General features: G+C 35.8%; 1 long non-coding RNA gene across 1 annotated transcript in view; it reads left to right on the top strand.

The window, feature by feature from the left end:
- Positions 1–24,698, top strand: part of LOC127541131 (uncharacterized) — a 39,734-nt gene extending 15,036 nt beyond the window's left edge. Inside the window, exon 3 of the long non-coding RNA XR_007948373.1 lies at positions 24,475–24,698. This is a non-coding gene — a long non-coding RNA (uncharacterized LOC127541131). The remainder of the gene's footprint in view (positions 1–24,474) is intronic.
- Positions 24,699–24,921: the final 223 nt, after the last annotated feature.

Raw genomic sequence — 24,921 nt, 5'->3', positions numbered from 1 at the left:
GATACTTATAGCATTTTCTGTCCAAAGTCTATTGGGATTACTTTGGATGAATTCTCCTGAGGATAAGCAAGAGATTCTTTGAATGTTTGAATAGGTATTTACTAAATTTCATTTTATTAGTTTCTGCCTATTCCAGCCCTCAAGGATTTTTTTGGGGGGAACCTATCACCCAATTTGTATGTGCCACTTTCATCCCTCAATTCTCCTGTTTGTTTGTTTTTTTAAATATAGAATAAAAGTTTTCTACCCTACTTAATAGCCATTAAAGTTCTAAAGTTCTACCTGTTGTAGAGATGACTAGTGTCCCAAAGGCTATGCTAATAGAATACAAATTATAGCTGACTGGTGATAGTTTGCTGTCATCAATGGATCAGTGTGTGTGTGTGTGTGTGTGTGTGTGTGTGTGTACATACATACATATACTGAGAGGTCATTACTAGTTTGTATGCTAGGTGCTAAATTGTTTTCACAAAGGCAATTTCTTAAATTTGATATTTCAATTGGAGAGAAGGGAAAAGACTATAACAACAAAATCAAAGGTCTTTAGAAACTTAAAGCACCATAGTATTGGTTAATGGAATTTTAGTTTCTAATGAGCTGGTGAAGGAGACTTTGAGAAAGCAGAGAAGTCTTCCCAATTCTTCTAAAATCATATCATGTGGTTAACTGTCCTAGTTAAACAAGGACCTTAATGATTCAAAGGCAATATTTGATAATTGCCACCTGGCGCCTCAAGTGTGTTCTTACAATGCCAGGGCAAAGTTCCAGAAGTGATTGGTACTTGAGTTTTTTCTTTTGCAAAGAGTGCAAAATCTGTGTTCTCCCAAGGGCCCTTAGGCAGATAACCACACCACTAAGGTTGGTGTGGGGGAAGGGCCAAGGAGTAGCTACCTCCAGTAATTTGCAGAAATGTCCTCTGACCATTGGTCAACACTTACTGTTCTGGGTTTGCATGGCCAGTGTCAAAGCTTTAACACTCTCAACTGATTCAGGTCCTGTTTGTTCTCAAGGAATAAAGATGGATTTTTACCACTGAAGCTTTCAGAGGATTCTAGATTTTTCCTTTAATTGAATGAATTGAAAAAATACATAGTTTAGCTGACAAGGGGGCATAATCTTTTCACCACTAAAATGTTAACACTCTTATCTAACTCACCTTGGATCAAGTGACATTTATGTTTAGCAGTGGTTTGCAGAGGAACTTTTAATCCTGAAAGGTTTTCTGTTTCAAAAAATCACTGTAGATAAGCAAATACTAATATTTCAGGGAATTTTAATTGACACATGTAAATGTAGTCATTTAATTTGCATTTAAATAAGCAGGCATTATTTCTCATAAAAACTAAAAATTGATTTCTCCTAAAAATTTTGCTAAAAGCAAAATGTGTGATTCCCAAAGTTCATAGTTAAGAAATATGCAACAGCTATTGACTTTTTACATGCAAATAGTTTTATCAGGGCAAGGGTGAACCAAAGAAAAGAAATAACTTTTAAAAAATTTTGGGAGAGGGATTACAAAAAATTGATCAGTGAGTGGTTTAACCAAGGTTTACTTCAGCATATCATCTCAATGAATGCATATGGAAACTCTGCTTATTATAAGCTTAATACTCTGCCTCCTATTTGCTGAGTCATCTCAGCTCTATGCTGTCCCTTTATGAAATGACCTGCAGATATTTTATAAAGAGGCCTGAGGTTTACTTGGTTGGAACCTGGATAGGAGAAACTCCTGAAAAACCCTTAGGGGAGGTGAAGGTTTCAGAGACAGATGAATTGCCTTATTACTCAGCCAAATCTTTCCACAGTTGTTTGAGGAAATGGTGCTCATTCAACTGAGATGTGAAACTAAAAGTACCCAAGTCTTGAAGGTTATTGGAGCCAAATTCTAGGTCTGCCTATATAACACGTAAAGTAAATTAAATTTCCCTTGCAGTTTAATAGTTTTCTGCTTTTTTTCAGTTTAAATATACAAGTTCTAGTATTGCTATAAGCTGAATCTGTATATAATACTGGTTCTTATTTTAAGCACCTATCCATAACCCTATTTTCTATGCCACATCCTCCATCTAGGTTACCATTCATGGCTTATAATTGGCTCCATTTTGGATTTCTGGGACTCCAACTCAACCAGGAATGGAATTCTTGATCTGTCCCTTAATGACAGTCTTTTTATATGTAATGTTTAGCATTTGCCCACATATACACACACACACACATAAATAAATAAATACACAAACAGGGTTGATAACCCTTTTCTCTTGGAATAACATATAATATTGAACAGCGTTCAATAGTTTCAAGCATTTTTGAGGTTCATTTATTCTGTGTTTTCAGACTGAATTCTCATACTTCCAATAAATTCTCTCCAAGAAATCTCAACGTATAGTCCATTAGTTGCTCCTGGCAGTATCCAAATTCAGAAGACTGGCAACAGCTTCCAATTTATCTATGTATATTATTGTTGTTTTACCTTTGTTTTCAAAGGGGATCAATGACATCACAAGGTGATGCCTTAACTCATGTGAAAATTGAATTTCAGCAAGGCAGAGTTACACAAAGTCGTCAGTCCCACTCCCTTTTTACAGAATTATCCAAGTCCAGTGAATGGCAAGATAAAAATCAAGATGACCAGTGATGGCCTGGGAAGCAGTAGACGACCTTGCTGCTTTCTTGGCCGTTGGAACAATTTGCTCTCATCCATTCATTCTGTGGGAAGTCTCCACATGCTTGGGGTAGACACTTCCCTAACTCCCCAACAGTTTGAAGCCCATAAACATCAAAGCTGGATGAGCAGCCCTGGAAAGGGCTCAGCAAGCTCTTATAGCAGGTGCTAGTCCTTCTTAAACATCCCATAAACTCCTCTGTGTATATATTCTCTTAGGAAATGGGGATTTAAAAATCAAACCTTGGTAACAATTCTTTGATATGATTTACTTAAGGATAAATAATAACACTAGAAGAAATGTAAAAATATTACTAAGACTTATGAAGTCCTACATAAGAAAATACCTAACTTAGAAGACCAGGGATGTTTTCATTAATGTTGTCAGTTGAAGGTCAGGACTTAAGAGGAAAGAAGCAGATTTGAGAATGGAATAGCTGGTTCAAAAGATAGAGTACAAGAATAGGATTTAGATTTTTCTATCTTGGCTTAAAATATTGGAATGTAACAAATGAAGGACCAACAAAAATTTATTTGCCTGGAGTCTTGTGAATCTGATTAAATGTAATGTGCACAAGATAATCCATGGGGATGCAGAAAGACTATATTAGTATTTCTTTTTATATTTTTTTAGCTAAAAATGAGAAAAATTTAGCCTTACTAATAATATATGGATTAACAGTGGTTCCATTGTTTGGTCCATATATCACATGTCATGTAGCCCTTTTCTGCTTCCATGTAGGTTGTAGGACTGAGAAGTATGGAGTTTAACATTGTCATTCCTTGGTTTTTAATACAACTTGGCATAAGATGACAGGAAAAGTTAATGAAGAAAGTTGGAGAGGATGTGGGAAAACTGGGATACTAATACATTGTTGTGGAGTTGTGAACTGATCTAATCATTCTGGAGAGCAATTTGGAACTCTGGCTATAAAACTGTGCATACCCTTTGATCCAGCAGTGTCTCTACGGGCTCTATACCCCCAAAGAGATCATAAAGGAGGGAAAGGGACCCACATGTGCAAAAATGTTTGTGGCAATCCTTTTTGTAGTGACAAGGAACTGGAAACTAAGTGGATGCCCATCAGTTGGAAAATGGCTGAATAAGTTATGGTATATGCATGGTATGAAATATTATCCTTTTAAAAGCAATGATAAGCAAGCTGATATTAGAAAAGCCTGGAAAGACTTATATGAACTGATGCTAGATTAAGTGAGCAGAACCAAGAGAACATTGCACATGGTAACAAGAAGATTATGTGATGATCAACTGTGATGGACTTGATTTTTTTCAGCAATGAGGTGATTTAAGGCAATTCCAATAGACTTGTGATGAAAGTGCCAGCCACATTCAGAGAGAGAACTATGAAGACTGAATGTGAATCAAAGCATAGTATTGTCACCTTTTTTTGTTGTTGTTTGTTGTTAATATAATACAGCTTCTAGAGGAGACAATAATTTTAAGATGCCCTGACCTTGGGGGGCTTCTGTTCTAACAATGTCAGTGATTCTAAAGTCCTCTGGCTTTGGAATCCATGACAAGATCAATATAACCCAAATCACCTGCTAGCTCCTCTCAGAAAAGTTTGGGGACTTCAGGAAAACAGAAGAGAAGTTTGCTACAACTTTAAAAACTCTCTTTATCTAGAGTCAAGACTTCTGAGACCCTGTCAGTAAAAACTGGCACCTTAACCCTTTTCCTGGTTCACAAAAGAGAAATGAAATGACATTTCAGTTTGTCTAGAACATTTAATCAGAATGTAAGGAATCTCATTAACTAAAGTTAACTCAATTTCAAAATCTATTCTATTTCAATTTTAAGAATTGTCTTGTTTTCTTCCTAAAACAAAAGGGAAATTTATTTAAGGGAATAGAAACTATAGTTAAGACTATGTGGCTATTTCTTAGGAAAATCATAAAATTGTTAACTAAATTATTGGAGTTATTGTCATCATGTTAAATCTAAAATTGGTAATTACTATGTGTGGAACAAGAGGGATGAGGTGAAAACCTTATCGGTTCATTTCCAAGTATGAGGTGTACAACACCTTTTCCCCTTCACAGAGTGGGGGGAGGTATCAAACAGCACAGCCCAAGAAAACACTAAGAATAGTTGGGATGCACAACAGCAAGCTTAGCCTCTTCCCTGGGGTCTCTGTCAACTCCCCTTAATTTGTAGTTTTCTTGAAATCATCAGAGTAAGCAAGGTCATCAGCCCTGAGAAATGAGCTTATTTAGGATTTATAGTTTACTAAGAATTTGTAAACTTGTATAATGATTGATCCTTTGCACCAGAATAAGTTTAAAAATATAAAACATGTTAAATAAAATCTCCTATGGGTTTAAGTCCTGGCAAACTTTTAAAATGATGTATCTAGCTCTAAGCCTCAATTGGTAGAATTTACTATTAGAGATAAAAATCTCTTGATAATCTTTTGAGTTTTGAATTTGATTGCCTGATCATTAAGTCAGTAACCCACCATTTGAGAGAAATGCTCTAAGTTACTCAGAGGAATGCTTTCCTGGATGTTTTATCTGGGCAAGAGTTGGGAGGACAACCTTGGCCTTTGCTTAAGGCAGGATCCTTCTGACTCAGTTTCCCAATTCTGTTTTTTTGTTTCCCACTTGATTATTCCTGAGTCTGGATATGAAATGGAATGGTTATTGCACGACTGGTTGTCAAACAGAATTAAGGGTGCTTTATCCTGTCATGTATGTGCTCTTAAGCTGAAGCCTGAAAGATCTGTTTTGATGCTATTATAACCACGTCCCTGCTTTTGCCCAGAAAGATGAACGCATTGCCTTACTAGGGCTTTGGATCTGGGAAAAGGAATGAGAGTGAACATCCATATAGACTCCAAATATGCTTTTCAAATTTTCATGCTCATAGAGCTATATGGAAAGAAAGGGGACTTTGGACAGCAGAAAATTCTCCTACTGAATTGGGAATAAAGGAAATTCTACAGCTATTGCAAGCTGTCTGTGAACCTACAGAAGTTTCTGTTTTATAAAGGATACCAGAAGGGAGATTCACATCAGGCCAAGGGGAACAGGCTTGCAGATTCAGCTGCTCATTTGTTCCTGACCATGGCACCTTTAATTCCCCAACTCCCTGACTCTTACACCCCTTCATATATAGCTTGTTGCAGAAGGAAGGAGACATACCCTTTCAAACACCCTCAGGCCAGCTTCTAATCCCAGAGGCAAGCCTCTTTTGGGCCCACTTGAGAATTAAAATGTTCTCCAATCCCTTGTGAAACCTATCTTTATGTTCACAGGCTAGGAGAAACAATTAAACAGATCTGCCAGGCCTGCCCAGTTTGTGCTCAAGTAAGTCCTGAAAGGGCTGCTAAACTGCCCCATCTTGAAGCCATCTGAAGGAAGGGTACATATTTGGGGAGGACTGGCAGATATATTTTACACAAGTCCCTCGCAGGGGCTTCAAACTGCTTTTGGTTTTTGTTAATACCTTAACTAATTGGGTAAAAGCCTTCCCTTGTAAGAATGAAAAGGTTCAGAAGTTTTTGCTAAAGATCAAGCCCACTTAAGATTACTTGTCATCTCCACCCTGCCTGGTGGCCTCAGGCTTCTGGGAAGGTGGAGAAAATGAGTCCTTACTAAACTGTGCCTGGGGACTCCAAGAAATTGGGTGAAGAATCTCCCATTAGGAAGGACCATATACGGTCATTCTGACTACTCAAACTCCAACATTCCCCCAGCTGGACTCCTGTTTCTAGAATTAAAAGTGCTGCTCATGTTACTACTCAGACATTCCTGAATATTCCTGTGAGTCCATAGAGGACCTGAAACTGCTCTTCCTCAGGACTCCTGGAAACACACTGGATAGAGAAGGATGACATTGTCTGTGTCCTTCTCTCCCTCACTCTAGCTTTCTTTCTTTTTTATCATTTTCCACTTTTTCCAAATCTACCTTTAACAACAGTCTGAGGATGAGAGCTTTGCTCTTAGTATTTTCTCTCCAGTTCTCTCAGTGTCGTTCTGTGGCCCTCGCCAATGAAGGGAAGATAACTCCTTAGACTTTAGCCAGACTAGAGAACTCTATGGGCAGTGGGGGCATTCAGGACTGTTGGGTATGCCCTCAGCATCCTCAAGGCAGCCCACATGTGCAATCAGATACATAATTTGCAAAGGCCTCGTTCCTAAATGTCACCATCCCCATCCTGGATTGTACTAGCTATTCCCCAGAGAAATAAATATAAATAAGTAAATTTAAAAGTAAATTAAGTAAATATAAAAACACACTAATTTGTGAGTATGTATGTGTCTGTATATACATATACATACATGTATACATATACTCATATATAATTACATATAAAATATTCTCTAACTACACATATATATCATCTGTTCCTTTCTACTAGCATACTCTATGTGTGAGCATATTCTTTAATGTTTCATTGTGCTTATTTGTGGGAGAATTCACCCTAGGTTTATTGGGAGAATGTTTTGTAGCTATTAATATTAGAATGCAATTTTTAGTAAATATCTTTATGTTGGGCTAAGTGTGTCTTCTTGCATTTAAAGGTAAATATATGGTGGGATTATAGACTCACAGGATAGTTGGTAGTTATCTCTGGGAAATTCAATCTATGATTACAAGTTGGAAATTGTCTACAGGCAGCAATACATTAAGAAAAAAATATTTTTTTATTATTTAAAAAAATTTTTAAATAACTTTTTATTGACAGATAATTTTTTACAACATTATCCCTTGCACTCACTTCTGTTCCAATTTTTCCCCTCCTTCCCTCCACCCCCTCCCCCAGATGGCAAATAGTCCTATATATGTTAAATAGGTTACAGCATATCCTAGCTACAATATATGTGTGCAGAACTGAACAATTCTCTTATTGCACAGGGAGAATTGGATTCAGAAGGTATAAATAACCTGGGAAGAAAAACAAAAATGCAAGCAATTTACATTCATTTCCCAGTGTTCTTTCTTTGGGTGTAGCTGCTTCTGTCCATCCTTGATCAATTGAAACTGAGTTAGATCTTCTCTTTGTCAAAGAAATCCACTTCCATCAGAATACATCCTCATACAGTATCATTGTTGAGATATATAATGATCTCCTGGTTCTGCTCATTTCATTTAGCATCAGTTCATGTAAGTCTCACCAGTCCTCTCTGTATTCATCCTGCTGGTCATTCCTTACAGAACAATAATATTCCATAACATTCATATACTACAATTTACTCAACCATTCTCCAATTGATGGGCATCCATTCATTTTCCAGCTTCTAGCCACTACAAACAGGGCTGCCCCAAACATTTTGGCACATACAGGTCCCTTTCCCTTCTTTAGTATCTCTTTGGGATATAAGCCCAGTAGAAACACTGCTGGATCAAAGGGTATGCACAGTTTGATAACTTTTTGAGGATAGAAGAAAATATATTTAAGATTATGAAGGAGGAGAAATAGTGGAGACTATATGGGTAAGAATAAACACTGGGAGAAACAGAATTAATGACATTGATTAATTAATTAATAATTAATTAACATAATTAATGATATTATAGGCCACTTGAAGTGAAGGAGAAATTATGAGAAGTTTTAAAACATGAGAAACTAAGAGATATCCAAATATCTCTTCCAGAAGCAGAGCAAGTAATATTATTTTTGACTTTTATAAACGATAACTCCATTATTTTAAATATAGAGGAAGAAATAGAAGAATTTGGACTTTTCTGAACTTAATTCTAATTGAGAACAGGAAGAATTGATATTTGAAGTAATGATAATGGGAATTTCAAGAGGAAAGAACTCCATCTTAAATTTTTTGATAGAAAAGTACAGGAAAACTAGACACATTTCCTTTTCCTTTATAGAGATGGACAATGGAGGTATCTTTGATGTCTTGGGAGAATAACTTCCTCTTGACATATAACCTAGAAGATTTCTGTCCACTTTTACATGAACAGTGGACTTCCTGCCTTGTAGCTTTCTGCTGGAATGGAGTTAGAACTAGAAACTTCGCCATATGAGAGGAACCTAATGGCATTTAATACTTCTTCTTCCATTGGAAGTTTGGTCAAACAGAAATTGACTTCCACCTGAGGTATATAATTTATGGCTTCAGTATTTATTGATGATGGTCTGTTGGGAATGCTATCAAAATATTCAGGCCATCCCTCCAGGATCATGTTCTTAACACTGATCAGTGTGGCCCTATTAGTACTGAGTAGTTGAAATGCATCAAAGTTTTTTTGGCTCATAAAAAGCCTTTGAAGCATAATGCTCTGGATTGCTACTATTAGCATAAAACTAAAATTCAGCTACCCTCTTTCTGAGCCAAGAAAATTGTATGTCTCTAAGCTTTGCTTGCACTTTACTGAGAAACTAAACACTGTCTTTTTTTTAGAGATGGATAAACTATCCTGCTGGTAGATCTTCTTTTTTCATGAAATGGCTTCTGAATTTCCTTGCCATTTTTATTAAACCAGTCTTCTTGTTTGTGAATGTTCTGGCCAAGATGAGTAAATGCAGTGCTATAAATCAATTTTCTGAAAGCTTTCTACTTTTTTTTTGCATGTTGGTTCAGTTTTCCCTTCAAGTCAGTAACAATGTGAAAAACTCTGTTGACATTGAATCTTTTAATAGCTGTCAAGCCTTAGAAGTTTTGCTTTTATTAAATATGAATGCTTAACTTGGAGAGAAGAACTCTAATTGGTCCAGAAGTCTGCACTGTACATTCATTGCCTTTGTCACTCTCACATTCTAATGTTTGTCTCTTCTCCTTACAATGGCATGGTCTATGAAGTGCCAATATTTGCTGCAAGGGTGCATCCATGAAGCTTTGTTATATTCAGGTAAATGGAAGAAAGTGTTGGTGATGAGGTCATGAGATGTACAAGTCTTCAGTAATAACTGACTGTTGCTTTTATCAACTCCTTTGTGGTCTGATTCCATTCATCCTCAGGACTCCCTGCAGAGCAAATGAACATAGCAACTGCTTCTGTTTTGTCCAGAACCCTTGACACTCCTCCCCTCCCAGAATGATAATCTGAGTCTTTGCCTGATTTCTTTCCTATTTATCCTTATTTATTGAATAGGCAGTTGGCTCTGTTAAACTGAGACCTATTATAGCTCTTAACTTTAAAAGGTCAGGTCTTTCCCTGCATCCAGGGCCATCTCCAGTTGTCCTGAGCTATATTTGATACTGGCCCCCGAAGGCTCTGGAGGGGAAGGGGAGGCGGTGACCTCGCCCAGCCCTCCCTCACTGAACTCCAACTCACTTGTATGTTATGGAATCACCTCCCTGACGTCACGGTCCTCCACAACGTGCCAGCTGCTCTGGGACCCCTTTGGAGTTAGTCACCCAGAATTACAAGCTTGTAGGTGACGAAGGTCCAGATTTCTTCTTTGACCTGATCAGAGCTCGCCATGGTGGGAGCCTGAGCCCTGATTATGGTGTATGGTGCTTTGCTGCGAGTGGCAATCGTGCTGTCACGAACGGGGGTTCGCGCCTTCTGGGAGACATATAAGATCCCGCACTGGATTAGCTTTGATTGTGAAACCTGCACCAGCTTCAGGGCTCTTCCATCCCTGCAGCCACTCCAGAAAAACCATCCCCCAGCAACTTTGGGGGACGCTTCACTACGCTTAATTTGCCCAATCCTGTTTGAACCAGGGCTGCGCTTCGGCTGTGTTACCAGCCAAACACTCTCGCAACGAGAGCTGTTTGTCTTTCAGGTCTTCTAGAGTTCCGGTCCATAACGCGTGCCATTTCCCCGTGCCAGTGGGCAGACAGACCTGTTTGCCCGTGTTGTTGTGTTGCGACTACAGAAGCAGGCACTTTTTAGGGCACCTTTTCTAGCTCCTTCCTTAGGCCAGGAGGGCAGCAGTGGGGTTCTTAAAGGCTGGCGGCTGAGAAATCCCACTGCTTCTTCAGTCCAGTGAGGTGGCAAGAGTAGGGCCTGTGCTGCCAATGTGCAGACTAATGCACCTGTTGCTCTGTCACTAGCCTATTGCCAGAGCACTTCAAAGTAGGCAAAATAATAAGACATTATTTCACTGTGTTAATATTTTACTAAATAATAAAATAGTAAAATAATGATGAAATTATTGAACAGTAAATAAAAAAGTAATGAAATAGTAAGATAGTATGTATTATGCCTTTTTGACTCTTGCCTAAATTGGATTTAAATAAGGCAGATGTGTGAAGTTGTGGGTCTCATTCTCTCTCCCAGAGTCACTGAAGTCTAATGGCAAGACAAAAATCAAGATGACTGCTGATGTGTTTGAATGCAGCAGATGACGTTGGCATCTGGGGTGTCTGACCAAGCTCTGAGAGCTCCAAACAACCTGATTCCACCATCTTCCTGCCCGCTGTGGCCACTGCATGCTACGGCTTCCTGGGGCCATATGGCAGGTGGACATCAGAGGCGGATGAGCAGCCCTCCAACCCGGGGAGACTAGCCCTTCCTTGAACCCACTGTACACCCTAAGGGAAAAGGCTAAGCTAGAGGAGAAAGGGAAGGGCAGATTTTAGGAATTTATTTAACAAAATTGGAAGACACCAGTGGAACTTTACACAAATGAGGAAGGAGTCAAGAAAGTGGATGTCAAAACACATTTTCATCTGAACTGGTCAGAATAGGGTAGAATATAAACTAATAATTTGATGAAGAAATATATTCAATTTAATAAGGAAACAGGAGAGAATAAGGAGAAAGGCATATTATGAAAGTTATTAATAAAACATACTCTAAGGTGTTAAAAGGAAATGAAAGAAAAGCTAAGAACTTATAACGTGAGAGTCTGGTTGAAGAGATGTGGGAGCTAATTGCTTAGAGCACTAGTGCTAAGCACACTCTTTTTTTCCTCACTCTTTTCTTCTTTAAAAAGAAGGGACAAGGAGCAAAGAGAGAATAAAAAGGAAGGAAACTCATAATTAATCATTTTAAGTATAAATGAGGATGAACTCACTTATAAAATGGAAGAGAATAACAAAATGGTTTGGAAAGCAAAATCTAACTATGTTCTTTACAGAAACACATTTGAAGCATAAAGATGTGTATGAAGGGACTGGAGTAAAATTTACTATGTTTTAGATGAACTCAAAAAATCAGGGGGCAACATGTACAAAAATATAGCAACTTTTTTTGTGGTAGCAAAGACCTGGAAATAGAGAGAATGCCCATCAATTGGGGAATGACTGAACAAGTCGTGGTATATGAATGTAACGGAATACTGTTGTGCTACAAGAAATGATGAGCAGGCAGATTTCAGAAAAACCTGGAAAGACTTAGGGGACTGACACTGAGCGAAGTGAGCAGAACCAGAATATTGTACGCAGTATCAGCAACATAGTTGATGATCAACTATGATAGACTTAGCTCTTCTCAGCAATGCAATGATCTAAGACAATTCCAAAAGACTCATGATGGAAAATGCTACCCACATCCAGAGAAGGAACTATGGAGTCTGAATGCAGATCAAAGCATACTAATTTTTATTTTCCCCCCCTTTCTCATGGTTTTCCCCTTTTGTTCTGATTCTTCTTTCACAGCAAAACTAATGTGAAAATATGTTTAACATGATTGTACATGTATAGCCCATATTGGATTGCCTGCTATCTTTGGGAGGGAGCAAGGAAGGAAGGGAGGGAGAAAAATTTGAAACTCAAAATCTTACAAAAATGAATATTGAAAACTATCTTTAAATGTGATTAGAAAAAATACTATTAATTGAAAAAAAATTGCATAGTAAGAACAAAAAAAATAGGGGTAGCAATCATGATCTGAGGTAAAGTAGCAAAAAAAGACAATTAAAAGGAGTAAAAATGAAATAATGCTGAAAAGCACCCAGAGACAGTAAATCAATAAGAACACTTAATATATATATATATATATATACTGAATATGTACTTCACCTATATACTTGAGTGAAAAGGTAAACAAGTTACAAAGAGAAATATGGAATAAAACCAGGTTAGTAAAGAATTTTTGTCAGAGCTAGACAAATCTAACATAACCCCCCCCACATTTTACAAGAGTTAATTATGATAGATTTCTAGTGATTATGAAATAGAAATAGGAAGGAATATTTTATTTATATGTATTTGTCAACTGTCCATGGTTCCTTTCTAAAAATTGATCATGATGTAGACATAAAAATGGTACAAATGAAGAAAAGAAGAAACATGAACATATTATTTGCTCACAATAGCACAATAATAAATTATATTTAATAAAAGGTAATAGAAGAAAGGATTAAAAATTAGTGGGAGACTAACTTAATCTTAAGGAATTCATTGATTATAAAATCAATCATAGAAACAATTGATAATTTCCTCAAAGATAATGACAACATTGAAACAATATAACAAAATTTGTGGGATGCAGTCAAAACAGTCCTTACAATAAAATTTATGTCTTTAAACACTTCCATTAGTAAAAGAGAGAGAACAGATAATTGAATTTTCCATTCTCAATCTCAACTCTTCCTGGTTTCAACTCCATGGAACAAGATGTTCTTTGGTATTCCCTACTCTTTCCAACTTTTTTTAAACATGTCTTTCTTTATTCGAATGTAATCTCCTTGTGTTCAGGAATTGTCTTCCATTTCTTATTTGTATCCATAACACATAGTCCAGTGCCTGGCACAGAGTAGGCATTTAATTTTTATTAAATTGAACTGTACATTCAAACTAAAAAAGCAATACATTTTTAAAAATCCCAATTAAATGTCCAATAAAAATCATGAAAATAAGCAGAAATGAAAAATATTGAATATAAAACTCCATTTAATAAATAAAGCTAAGAGATGGTTTTAAAAAAACAAATAAAATAATTTTTAGTTAGTTTCACTTTTTAAAAGGGAAAGCCAAATTACAAGTATCAAAAATGGAAAAGGAGAATTTATAACAAATAGAAAGAACTTATTAGAAACTTCTGCCCAGCTAAATGCCAACAAAACCAACCACTTAAATGAAATGGATGAATATTTACAAATGAAAAACTTTTAGATTTTTAATAAGAAATAAAAAAGAAATAAATATTTATTAAGCACCTTTGTGCCAGACACTGGGCTAAGCACTTTACAAATATTATTTCATTTGATCCTCACAACAATCCTAATAGGTAGGTGCTGATATTATTCCTATTTTTCAATGGACAAAAGTAAGGCAGTGAGAGGTCAAGTGCTTGCCCAGGGTCATACAGCTAATAAATCTATCAGACCAAATTTGAATTTCCTGATTCCAGGCCCTGTAGTCTGTCCACTGCACAAATGAAAGGGATTTTTTTTTTTTCTGAAATTGAGAAGACTTATAGGAAATACTTCAGAATGAAGTGAGAAAAACCAGAATAATTGTGAAAGACTTAATTCCAATTCCTGGAATGAACAATCATAATTTTAGAGGACCAATAATGAAGAAAGTTGTCTATTTCTTGACAGAGAGATGACAAATTTAATATTTAGTATAATATATACATTTTCAGACACCAATGTGGAAATTTGTTTTGCTTGACTATTCATATTTGCTAAAAAGAGTTTTGTCTATATCTTTTTCCCCCTCCCACCTAGAGTGAGGAATAAGTGGAAGGGAGAGAGAATTGCTTGTTAATTAGAAAAAAAAGTTTTGATTTGCACAAGTATATGTGTAAATTCTCTATCATCTCACTTCAATTAAATTACTAATCCATCTAAGAATCTAAGTAATAATTAGAAGAACAGTTTGTTAATAAAAAGCAACCATTATGTCTCTTTATATAATTAGTTAAATATTTTCCTCCAAGAATTCAATTCTTTAGTAAGCCTGGTATTGAAAATACTCCATAGTCTTTATGGATATTAGAGTGGGAACATCACCTTATACCAAAAACAGCTACAATATTAAAAAAAAAAAAAAAAAAAGATGTGTGGCCTGAATTTTGTATTTCATGTACCATTAAAAAATTAGAAGAAAATTAGAGTAGATACTTTTTACAATCATGGTTAGGGTATGCATTTGAAAATAGGAGCACAAAAAATTTAGTTATTCTAATTACATGAATTCAAAAGCTTTTTCATGGACAAAATCAGTGCAACTAATACAAAAAGAAAAACTCTCAATTCTGGTTTTGGGATTTTTTTTTTTTTTTGCATCAAATGTCTCTGAGTCTAATATATAAGACATATAGGAAATTAAGACAAGTACATAAATCCAAGAGCCATTTCCCCAGTGGTTAAGTAGTGAAAACAAATGAACAAACAGTTCTCTAAAGAATAATTGCAAACTATTAACCAGTGCATATTAGACTGCTCTAAATTAGGAATAATTACTGAAATGAAAATCAAAACAACTACAATTTTATCTTATACTCAGCAAATGAGCAAAAATGGTAAAATGTATTATTTAGTGGCAGAGGTTATGGAAAGATACGTATGATAGTTTACTAGCTATACATTGGTCTAAGTCTTCTGGAAACAATTTAGAATTATCCTAAGAAGTGACTAAAATGTATGTACCTTTTGACTGAGACCACTGCTAGTAAGTTTTCTCTTGGAGGTAAAATGTTATCATTCTTATATGTACATGCCTTATGTATGCCTTGTGCTGACCACTTTTCAAAGATTCTTGTTCAGGTATTTGGTAGATTTGATGATTACTCAAATATTTTTCAGCTCTGAAATATCATGCATTTATGACTTTATGATAAATATAGAGTGGATCTAGAGTTATAAATAAGTAGACAGAAAATGGAAATCATTGTATACTGTGCTTTAAGAAAAGTAGTCATGTTTGTTAGCAAATTCATAAAGCAGTATATCTGGTAACAAGAAAGAGTACTATGGATCACATTTTACTCTTATTTCCCTTGGAAATATTTGAAATCCAGTCTTATTTCTCTCAAGTCTCAGGCTCAGGGCCTAGGTCTCTACCTGATTTATGTGCCTGAGTATAATTACTTTTTTGAAAAAACAAAAAAAACCACAACAAAACTCCCTGCTTAAACGTTGTTATTAAAACTTAATTATTTTTCTATCATTAGTTAATGGATTAGGAGCAGTTATTCTACATTAGAAAAATAAATAAATGCTGGTTATAAAAAACAAAAAACAAGTACGTCTTTGCTGGATTTTGAATTATCAAAAGTAAATATATCAATTAAAGTGGGAATAATTTCCTCTCCAATTTTAATGAAGAGTGGATGAATATGTTCTGCTTTTCTTAAACACTGGTTCTCAGCTTGAGCTCAAAAGAGAAATTGAAAACCCAGATTTCTTTTCCATGGTAGTTCTGGGAGGAAATAAGACAGTAGTATGAACCCCATAATAATTTCCCCCATAATAATTCAGAGGGGAAATACTCTAAAGTCAGCAAAACTGAATAAACAAATGGCCACACTTCACTTTATGTCCCTCTCTACAGATGTCATGCTACCCTGGTCATCCCTTTCCTGCACCCATTACTTGATTTTCCAGTTTGGGAAGTTTAATCAAACCAACTCTTGTCATTGCTGCTAGAAATGTGTTTTAATCTCTTCCTCTATGACTCTGCTTATAATTCTGTAACTTTCTGAAGCAAAATCTTTCTTTTCACCTTTCTACCTGTATCTGTTATTTCCCCTGTTAGAAAGAAAGCTTCTCCAGGACAGATTGTCTTAGCTTTTGTATTTGTATGCCCAGTTTGATGTAGTGCTTGACCCCTATTTATTCATTCACCTGACTTCATTTCTTGGCCCTGAACCGAGGAGTCTATTAGTGAAGACACTGAGTTCAGTTAGGAACAAGACATAGAGTCCATGAAGTGTTATTTATATTCAGTGAGGAGTGGGTCTGACCAGAGCAGTGAGTGATTCTGTTGCATTGGAGATTGTTTCTCCACCTATATTTCTCATGTGTGGGTCCCTTATATGTTATTCCTATGCATGTTCACTCTGCTTATTTGGTGGTATTTTTATTTGTGGAAAAGCATGGTTATTTTTTTTTATTGAAGCCTTTTATTTTCAAAACATATGCAAGGATAATTTTTCATCATTGACTCTTGCAAAACCTTGTGTTCCAATTTTCCCCCTTCCCCCCCCCCCCCACCTCCCCTAGGTGGCAAGTAATCCAATATATGTTAAACATGGTAAAAATATGTTAAGTGCAATATATTTATACATACTTATATAATTATCTTGCTACACAAGAAAAATCAGATCAAAAGGAAAAAAATGAGAAAGAAAATAAAATGCAAGCAAATAATAACAAAAAGAGTGAGAATGCTATGTTGATCCATACTCAGTTCCCATAGTCCTCTCTCTGGGTGTGGATGGCTCTCTTCATCACTAGATCATTAGAACTGGTCTGAGTTGTCTCACTGTTGAAGAGAGCCAAGTCCATCAGAATTAATCATCATATAGTATTGTTGTTGAGATATATAATGATCTCCTGGTCCTGCTCATTTCACTTAACATCAGTTCACACAAGTCTCTCCAGGTCTTTCTGAAATCATCCTGTTGATCATTTTTTACTGAACAATAATATTCCATAATATTCATATATCACAATTTATTCAGCCATTCTCTAATTGATGGCATCCACTCAGTTTCCAGTTTCTGGCCACTACAAAGAGACCTGTCACAAACATTCTTGCACATACAGGTCCCTTGTGGAATATCTTTTTTAGAGACCTTCATTTGTGAGAGGTGTGTGCCACAGATACCAAATGCATACTATGAACATACCCACATAATTCGCTTATCCACCACAAAAGGAAGAACTAGTAGCCTGGTTTGGGAATAGCAAAACAAATCCTTTGCTTTAGAATGATCACATGATTTTTTCTCCCAGAAGATTTTTCTTCCTAATTATGTTTGATTTAAGTTAATGTTAAAATAACTGCACTCTCTGTGTAAAGGTGAGCTCAAAGTCCCTTTGGGCTTTGGCATGAAGTGTTTGTGGGTGAAAGTCAGGAATATTGGCGGAGCCAAGAAAGGCAGGGACTCATCCAAGCTCTCCCTCAAACTCCTCCAAATACCTTTATTGTAAAATCTAAACAAATTCTAGAGTATCAGAACCCACAATAAGGTGGTGTCAAGCAATTTTCCAGTTGAAGAAAACTTAGAAGGTCAGCAGGAAAGGTTTTTCACACTGGGGTGAGAGGGGAACACAGTGAAGCGGAGGTTGCACCAGCACAAACAGCAACCAGGAGCAGCCCTTGGGAGTTTCTGAATCAGCAGTGGTGCTTCAGAAGATCTCCGCCCACAGATGGGTAAGGGGATTGAACAACTGATTAAGTAGGAGATTACAGGGGCCTCTGCTAGCACTGAGGCAGGACTGTTGCTTTGCCTATTCTCAGATCCAGGATTCAGTTCTCGCTCTCCTCAGTTCCAGGGCAGAAAAGAGTGCTTGTGGTCCCTCACAGAGGGACAGTTAAAACCCCTCTCTTTAGGTCATATCACCTTGGAAGAACTGACAACTCACAACTCTCTAGAAGGATACATAAAACAGCTGAATAAAATCCCTGAAGCTTTAGACAGTGCACCCTCCGTCCTGGAAAAAGAGCCCTAATTTTTGAAAGAGTTAAAAGTCAAGGAATAGGCTGGGTAAATGACCAAACAACAGAAAAATATTCTGATCTAAGATATTGGAAATGAGGTGCCTTCTACACAAAACTCTGGAAAAAGATTAAAGAAAATAAGCTGATAAAGGCATTTCTTCTGGAGCCATTGTTTCATGATTTAAAGGCTAGAGATTTAACCAATGATTTAATTTAAAATTATGAGCTAAGAAGACGAATACTCAGAAGAACAACATCTGCTATATACTTTATGTCCCATTGAGCCATAGCTATCAGGCAAAAGGCAAACTGACTAATAGTGAACTGACCCAGCTAAAGCAGAAGCATGGCTTCAGTAGATAACAGAGAATCTGTAGCATTAGAAGCATGAATTGTACCTTTCCTTGGGTATCCTGGCCACACTTGTTTCCCATATGTATGTCCTTCCACCTAAGTATCCTGGCTGCATTTGTTCCCTAAGTATGTCCCTTTCTATGTGCATTCCTTGTATGTGTCCATTTTTCCCCACTTTTGATGTATGTGTTTATGGGAAAGAGTACCATAGCTCTATAAAGGAAATGTTTTATTTTTTATTTTTCAAATGTATTTCCTGAAATAATTTATTTTGAAATAATTGTTCCTTCTGGCCTGAAAATTATGTATTAATATATCAGGACAGAACACCTTGAGCCAAGGATGTCAAAGAAGGAGCCTTGAACATCATCTTTGAGACAATCAACCCCAGTGAGTCGGTGTGTAGTTGTGTGTGTGTGTGTGTGTGTGTGTGTGTGTGTGTGTGTGTGTGACCCTAACCAGCTGAGCACTGTTAAGGAAGCACATTGCAGGAAGAAGCAACCTAGAAATCTACTGAGAATCTGGGAAAGGCAAACGGATTAAAATAATCTGTATGCAGACAATTGAGAATGGGACACAATTTCATGTTGTAAGTGTCTTATTCTTATACATATCCCTGCTAATTAAATTAAATTAAACTCCATAAACATCTATTAAATGCTTACTCTATGCCAATGACTGTGTTAGATAATGGAGACACAAAGATAAAGATGAAACATTTCCTAAATTAAAAGATCTTAGAATTTTACATGAGTGTGCAGACAGGTAGGGAGAAAGCACAGAATTCATACAAAATAAATAATAGAAAAAAATAAGGTAATAGTAATTTTGAAAGAGAGAGAAAGCACTAGTAACTGGAGCAAGGGAAAACAATAAGAAGAGAGGGTAAAGAGAGGTTGAATTCTTGACATGGGCTATAGTATCCTGTACAAAAGCACAGGCCAGGTCTGTGGAAAATTTGCCTGTGGAACAGTCAGCCGTATATTATGGAGAGTCAGGAATGGAAATTAAATAAAATTCATAGAGATTGTGTTAACATTCAAGCTCATCATAATGTCAGTAAGAAAGAATATCAACTCATAAGGCAATCCGCTTGTGATGTTCAGAGAAGTTATGACTTGTGTACACTATTATATGGCTACCAAATATCAGCATGAAAATTAAAATACAAGCCTTTTGACTATAAGTCCCCAAGTCCAAAGTATTTTTCCCCTACATAATTCTTTCTTCAACATTGCTTTGTAATTATTTTGCTTATTGAAGAATTCCCTTGTCAAGAGCTGACTAGAGCTGCTGAATTCTTTAATGGATAAAGCATTGAAATGATTTTTAAATGGAGCCTAAATTTGGAAGCATTAGACAAATCAAATGTAGTTGCTGCATTGACTAGGCTAAGCTGATCAGGGGTTTCATCTGAGAAAATTAGTTTTCATTCAACAGGTACTAAGAAGCCTTCCATGTGAAAGATTTCCTAATAAAGCAAAAATAAATGGGAATCTAAACCATATAACAAGGTGGTTACAATAAGTGGCAAAGGTTAATCAACATTAAATTTCAGTTCATGGCTGTAAATTACAGAGCTTCTAACTGTGAAGTTTCATCTTGGGTACTTGAAATTTTTGAATTCAATTAAAGTGCAGTTCAAAAGGGAACAAAGAAAAAAGAATATAGTAAAGCATATCTTTCCTAAATATACCATTCCCTTGCCTTGTGAAAGTGGCTTTAGAAAACAATGCAGCCAATCTCAATCATGTCAGTTCAAATCACCACTTTGCCCAAAAGCAGGTATTTAACGCTTGTGCAGAGTTACTATGTTTTCAAATTGTTTTCAAGAAAGATTAGTATACCTAATTGTGTTTTAAAGCATGCTTATTAAAGCCTAGAAATGTTGTTGACTATGTCATCGAGGCACTTGGAGTCTGTAGGCATTAAAAAATAGAGTTGGCATTTCCTTTGTAACCTACAATTTGCTAGTTTTAATATTTTGATGGTGACATTTTCATAAGGTTGAAATCTGATAGATAAATCATTACTGCCAAAAACAATTTTAGGGGAAAAAAAACTGAGGGGAGAGAATAAAAAAAGTTTAAATCATTTTATTTCTAGTTAACAGAGACTCAAAGGGATGTTTTTTGTTTTCAGAATCCTGAGTAGAGTTTTACAAAGAAAGGGATATAATATCTGAAGCTTACCACAAAAACTGACTGTTTGGGGATACCACTTTCTTAATTCAACCTAGTTTTAAGTATTTGTGGCCTGAAACCCTAATTCTGAGCAAGTATGCACATAATTTCAGTATGAGAATTAAGTACCAAATTTTTTATGTCTTTTGTTACTTTTTTTTTAGTGGCCATGATAAACTAATTTTTCGAAGAAAATTTGTCTCACTTCTGATCAATTTTTTTCACTCTTACCTTCATCATTCAGAACATTACAAATGCTCTTATCAATAAGAGATTCAACTGGCTTAAAGCTTTTGAATTAATCAGAGGTTTGGTCAATAATAATAGTGGTTCCAATTCCCTTTTATTTCCATTCTCTTCATTATTTTAGCATCATAGATTGAGCTGCGAGTGTCTTCAGAACTCATCTAATCCAACTCCTTCATTTCATATGAGGAAACTGAGCCTCAGTAAGTTAAGTTTCTTGTCCAACACAATACAGGTAGTAAGTGTCAAAGATGAGATTTGAATTCAGGTCCTGGACTTCCAGATCCATCATTCCACTGAACTAGTTCTGTCTAGATTTTGCCTTACTGTAAAAAAAACAAAACAACCCTTTATTTACATCTTTTGTTTTGATATTGGTCATTTCCAAATATACCATATTTCCAATTCAATGAGCCTTCTCTTATAACAAAGAAAAACTGACAAAGCAGTCATGTCTGACAGTGTATATATCTCTTCTGCACCTGCAAATCTCCTAGTTCTCTAAAGAAAGCATAATTTTCCTTTTTGAAGGGTCATCACTAGAACTTCCTTTCCAGCGTACCCATCTGAATAAAGTTCATATTTTCAAAACTCTAGAAATCAACTCAAATAACAAAAGAATTAGAGGGGAAGAATGGAAGCACATGATTTTGTATTATTTTGCTTTTGGCTCATGTTGCAAAATCAATATTATCTGAAGGCATTTTTCCTTTTATTTTTATAAAGATACAAAGCCTCCTAAATTTTTAGGACCTATGTTGTCTTCAATGATCTGATATCTTTTTTGTTGAAAGCATTTTAGAAAGAAAATTTAATACAAAACAAGGGCACTGTGCATTGCTGGAGCTATTGGTGACAAGCACTTTGTGATTGTCAGAGAGGAAATGTTATTTTCTCATACTGGAAGATGGAAATTTATTAGACCTTTCATCAAATAATTCCGTTTTACACTACATTAGCAAGAATTAGTGAGATTGGTTATGTCCCTAATTATCTTTTTTTAAAAAATGTTCTTAGTGTGCTCTGAAAAATTTTAAAGTGGACCTTTATTATAGTCACCAAATTGTATAAAAGAGCATTGCCCTTATAACATAAGGGTCACAGGTGGAATGTAGCAAAAGCTTATATGAAGGATAATGGAAAAATCCACTACTTGTTCTTGTTACTTAAATGTCATGGTTGGGTAAATGGATTTTTCTACTTCCGAGGAGTGTGTTTCTACATTAGTCTAGTAGCAATTAGAGAAGAGAGGTTGCTCTGCAAATTGGCTCGGCAAACCACTGAGTTCATCTTTTTATTGTGTAAAACAGAAAAAATTGCTCCTAATCAATCCACTTCAACTTTCAGTCTAAAAATTATTTGCCATCCCTTTCAGCCTGGAGCACTCATGAAATGTTTGCCTTAAATTAACTAAAAGGAGGAGGTATTTGTATCAATAAGCAGATTATGGTTCTGTGGGATAAATCTTACTGGGGGTAGGAATAAAAAGACTACATTATTATTGAAGGGTTCTTACCAAATTTATTAATGCTTTTAGAGTAATTAATCCACATTTCAGATGTAATGGTCCTCTTTTCTTAATTAAAACTAAGATGCATCACTTCATAACCATCTCACTAAAATGGATTGTGCTTTCTCTATCAAAATAGAATTTAATTTGTTTTGAACTTTTCTTTAGTCACAGGTAATGAATGGAACTTGGCAGTATTTGACTCACTGTCCTTTGTAAATTCTCAGGGTAAGGATATTTGAAGGTGTTGATGAGAAACTTTGCTAGCTATACCTCTTGGTATTCTTTGGTGGTTCAGAGAATAAATGGGATGTAAACATCACTGGATGTAGGAACTTGCTAAGTTTTACTTTGCCCAACACTTTTCAAGTCTATGAGACTATCCTTTTATAATTTTCAGTGAAGATATAAGAGCTGAAGATTTAGTAATAATAGATTATATACTTTCAAGAGAATTCTAAATGTATATAGTTTTGATCAGTGCTCTACTATCACTATGGATATTAGTGGGTTGAAAGTTGAATGGTGTGAGCAGAACCTGGGTATGGTACTAGAATTATTGACAGAGAAATCTTAGCTTAATTTAAGGGTAAGGAACTTTATTCCAAAATCCAAATTAGGCAAATCAAAGTATTTTTTTTTTGAGTTTTGTTTTAAAACATGATTCAGTGAGCTGCATGAATCTTTTAAAAATATTTTTAGGATTTAAAAAAAATAATTAGGAAGGTGGTACAAAGTACTCAATTATCTTAGTATGTACTTTCTGCATAGAAAATTTTGGGGGAAATTAAACTTGAGGAATTACAGAAAAAGTTAATTTTGACAAGTTCTAATTTTTCATATTGAATACATCAGGGAGTATATGCATTTTTTACTTAACATAAAAATTTTACAAAAGAAATCCACTATTTTTTTTAATGATTATTCCCCAAATTAGCAAAACTCAGAGACTTAGGCCATGCCTATAAAAGGCAAACATCTCTCTTTGTGTTGCATTATATCTTTAAATTTGGGGCCCTAGGGGGAAAATTACAGAAAGCTCTTTTACCCTCCGTTAATTGCCAAATAAATGGATATCCATCAGACTGGGCGCCTCCTTTTGTCTTCTCTCTCTGTCTCTCTCTCTCCCCCTCTCTAATGTAGGGGTAATTTAAAGTGACACTCTGTGCCTGTGGGAAGTGAAAAAGGAGGCAGCTGGTGAGAACTATCTCTTTTGCTTTAATTCTAGCTTGCTTTTCCATTACCCTTTCAAATTTTCTGCTTTCATACTAGGCCCCTTGAGTTATTAACCCTCAAAAAGATTCATATCTTTTGCAACTTGAAATGGTTTAGCTGAACTGGGTATTGTGGATAAATGGATTGGAGGCTCTGTGGGCTTCAGAAAGATACTGCTTTAGTGGTACCCCTACCTGACTGAGTATTGTTACCTTATTGTTGGATTGGGGTTGCTTTGAAGGATTTTCTTTCTCGGGCAGTATAGCTATTTACTGTTAAAATTTTCAGTTTCCAAGTCTTCGCGAGGCTTTTGATTAGCTAGACTTCAGATTTGGTCCCAAATCATTTAATTTTGTCAGGATTCCATTTCCTCATCTATAAGTTGTGGAGATTGAACTAAATCATTTTTAAGATTTCCTAGCTCTAAAGTTCATTAACATAAGCTCTTTTCTTCCTATAACTATGTCATGGAGATGTTAAAAGCAGTACAAAATATAAGAGGAAGTCCTCGTCCTTGATCTGATCATAGAGTTTTAGATCTTTAAGGCTCTAAAACAAAGTTCAATCTCCTGATTTTACAGGTTAGAAAATGGAGGCCCCAGGAGATTAAATATTTTGTTCAGTTATCCTGTTGGCTAAAGGCAGAGCTGGGAATAGAATTCAGTCTTCTAAATCCCAGGACTATGATCGCTTTGCTCTATGTTTTTGCTGTTCTGTTGTTTCAGTCATGTCTGACTCTTCATGAGAGTTTTCTTGATAAAGATCCTGGACTGATTTAACATTTCATTTTCCACTTCATCTTACAGATGAGGAAACTGAGGCAAACAGGGTGAAGTGACTCGCCCAGAATCACGAAAGTGTCTGAGGCCGGATTTGAACTCAGAAAGATTTGGCTTCCTGACTCCAAGCCCAGCACTAGATGCACTGTGGCGCCACCTAGCAGCTATACATAAAAGTTATTTCACGGAAATATTACATAGAAGTTAATGTCCTGTTTTCTCCTAATTAAATAAAATTATCTTTAACCGCTTGTGTTGTGCTTATAACATGCTGTATTTTAAGTTATGATTGTGGGCCTGGTACAATGGTAGCTTTTTGGTTAGTCATTTTGTTATATACATTTGGCCTACTACCAATGACCTAGAAAGTCATGGTAGGATCATCTTAATTAAACCTAACAAAACATTCTGGATATAAGCTTTTCCAACTTCCTTTTACCTCCCAGTGAAAATCCAAAGATACTCCTATTTTAC

Source organism: Antechinus flavipes, chromosome 1 (assembly GCF_016432865.1).
Source record: "Antechinus flavipes isolate AdamAnt ecotype Samford, QLD, Australia chromosome 1, AdamAnt_v2, whole genome shotgun sequence".
Taxonomy (NCBI): Eukaryota; Metazoa; Chordata; class Mammalia; order Dasyuromorphia; family Dasyuridae; genus Antechinus; species Antechinus flavipes.
Note: the sequence above shows the minus strand (reverse complement) of the source record. Positions and strands in the feature narration are given on the sequence as shown.